Genomic DNA, 3,182 nt, shown 5'->3' with positions numbered 1-3,182 from the left:
TAGTTTGAAATGTCCGTTGCTGCATTTACTCGGCAGTGAGGCAGCACCCTGGGCCTGCCTGCCTGCCTGTGCAGCTCCCCAAGGCCTGAAACATTGGGCAGTGGTGGCGGAGGTTGGTACCCTGCGTGGCTTAGCCGGCAGCTGCCTCTTTCACCATCTGCCACAGTTCAGGCATCTCTAGTGGTTCCTGATGCAGCAGGGTGAGGCCTGTCCGGACAGGAAAATCCAGATAAACAGGTTGAATACTAACTGTTAAGTGTTATTCAAGTCCCACACTGCCATGTTCTCTTATCTGTGCCTCTATGACAACCGGGCAGGTCCTGGTTGCTGATACGTTTTCTGCTGGTCAGTGGGCCCAGTTAGGCTGATACATTTCCTGCTGCTTAGCAGGCCCAGTTAGGCTGACACTTTTTCTGCTATGTAAGTCCTTGGCTGATAGCCACTGTTGTATAAAGCCTGTATATAATATATATGTATATATATATATAAGGAGGCCAACTCTTGTACTGTTGGCTGCTGCTGTTGCTACAGATGCTGCTGTTGCTGCTGTCTGCTGAATAAAGTATGTCTTCTCTACCTGTGCATCCATGAGTGGTCTTCCGGTTTCTGGTCCTGCACACCTCAACATCCCAGGTGGCTGAGCACAGATCCACATCTGGTCTAATTAGCATGAATTGGGGGTGAGTGTCCCCCCGTGCCCCACCAGGGGACATGTTGCATCTGAACGGGCTGTGGTATCCCGTGGCAGTGGTCCCAGCATCTTGGTCCCTCACCCCCACCCCAGAGGAGTGGAAACTGGTGAACGGGAGTTCCTAAACCTTGGGAGGACATGCTGCCAGAGAAATATCGGGCGGATGCTGGTTGGATGGATGGATATTGCATATGATGTCAAAGCAGCAGTATGAAGCCACACTTGGCAGTGACACCTGGGTAGAAAATTGTGCCATGTGGAAAAACAGCTAGAGACCCGTGTATGGGTGTACACTTTGGTGCTGTAAACAGGATTCTTTTCAGGTGAGTATAAAATATAGGGTTGGATAACTATAGTAGGTGGTGCTTGGTGGTTATGGCCTTGTGGGCTGGGGAGCCCTGCCCCCAGGAGTGGCCTGGAGTAGATAACTCTCCCACTACCATGACAAAAGACATTGCATAGATTTCAAGAGCTGTCTGAGCAGGGAAATACCCAAATAGCAGAGAAGGCCACAAGAAGTGAGACTGATTTGCAGACAGAAACCTGAGGAAAACAGAGCTTGCAGTACACCTCAACAACAGCGTGGGAAAAGGACAGCCACTTTGTGAGCTCTGCCTCAAGCCACGTGCTCCACCTCCGCTTTTTCTGGGGAAGGGGGTGAGAAAAATAGAGGCGGCTGCAAGAGCTTGTGGAAACAACAAGGAAAGACCGACTCAGAGGGCCCTGATAACGCAACAAGCTCCAACACCTGGGGAAAGAAGCCCAGGAGATCAAGATCAAGATCAAGATCAAAATGACTGCTACTTAGTGCTGATGAGGGTAATTGAGGCCCTGAGCCAGGTCACCTGCCGGGGGCTACTGTGGGAGCCTGAGCTTTCAGACAAGGTAAATTTTGGCTGCAGGTGCGGGCAGTAAAATCCCTTGTCAGAGGACACCCACAGCACGTAGCAGCGACTGTGCCAGTGCCCCAGCAAATAGCGCGGGTGTCATAGTACCGATTCCCTGGGGTACATGAACAGCTTGAACAGACTGTTATCCAGTTGGAAAAGGTTGATGTTATTCGCCCTATAGACAGCCCAAATAACTCACTGGTATGGCTGGCACAGAAGCCAGATGGTACCTGGCAACTGACTGGATTATCGAAGAGTCAAGCAAGGTGACAGCAATGCTACATGCTGCTGTTCCATGGGTTACGGACATCTTGGACCATTTGACTCTGACTTTGGGACAGTAGCACTATGTGGTGAACTTGGCTAATGCATTTCTCTCCACTGACATAGATCCTGAGAGCCAAGAGCAGTTTGCATTTACCTGGGAAGCTGAGATGATGGACCTTTGTTGTTCTTCTCTGAGGTTATCTACAAAGCCATACTGTTTGTCCTAGGCTGCTAGCTGAGGATCTGGCCTCCTGAAAGAAGCCTCCTACTGTTGTTCTGTTCCATTGTATTGATGATAAAATGTTAACCTCTGATTCTCTTGCACATTGAGAAACTGTAGCTGATGGTTTAAAACATGCTCTGGGGGCTGGTGCTACGGTGCACTGGGTTAACATCCTGGCCCGAAGCGCCGGTATCTCATATGGGCGCCAGTTCGAGACCCGGCTGCTCCGCTTTCCATCCAGCTCTCTGCTCTGGCCTGGGAAAGCAGTAGAAGATGGCCCAAGTCCTTGGGCCCCTGCACCCATGTGGGAGACCTGGAAGAAGCTCCTGTCTCCTGGCTTCGGATCGGCGCAGCTCCGGCAGTTGCGGCCAACTGGGGAGTGAACCAGCAGATGGAAGACCTTTCTCTCTCTCTCTCTCTCTCTCTCTCTCTCTCTCTCTCTCTCTGCCTTTCCTCTCTCTCGGTGTAACTCTGGCTTTCAAATAAATAAATCTTTTAAAAAAAAAAACATGCTCTGGATTCATAGAGATGGACATTCAGTGTCAACGAGGTGCTCACGGACCTGGCTTGTGTGTTGAATTCTTAAGAGTTGTTTGCTTGGGTGAGACTAAAGTCATACCTAAAGCTGTGATTGATGAAATCCAGGCTTTTCCACGTTGTTACAGACTTTTGTGGGAATTACTGGGATACTGGTGAGTATTTATTCCTCATTTAACACAGATGCTCTGCCCATGCTATCAATTGTGCCAATAGGAGGCAACATTAGATGCCCGAGTTTGAGTAGGCTTCTGCAGCTTCCAACCGCATGGTGACACAAGTCAGGTACTACAAGTGATAGACCCCACAAAACCTTTCCAGTTAGATGTTACTGTTATCGCCACTGGTTTTAGAAGGGGGTTGTGAGGACAGGCAGGGAAAAGACAAATTGCTGTCAGGTTCTGGTTCCATTTATAAAAGGGAGGCCAAATGGCATAACCTCCCCCCCTCCATACACATTAAAAAAAGATAACAGCCATGTATGTAGCTTTGCAGGCTTGTGAGCCCATAAGTGTCCCCAGAATATCCAAATAAGGACTATGTACCCTATAGCTGGCTGGTTATGTTAGTGGTG

The sequence above is a fragment of the Oryctolagus cuniculus genome, chromosome X, assembly GCF_964237555.1.
Source record: "Oryctolagus cuniculus chromosome X, mOryCun1.1, whole genome shotgun sequence".
Lineage (NCBI taxonomy): Eukaryota > Metazoa > Chordata > Mammalia > Lagomorpha > Leporidae > Oryctolagus > Oryctolagus cuniculus.
The sequence above is the reverse complement of the archived record's forward strand: the minus strand, read 5'-3'. Positions refer to the sequence as shown.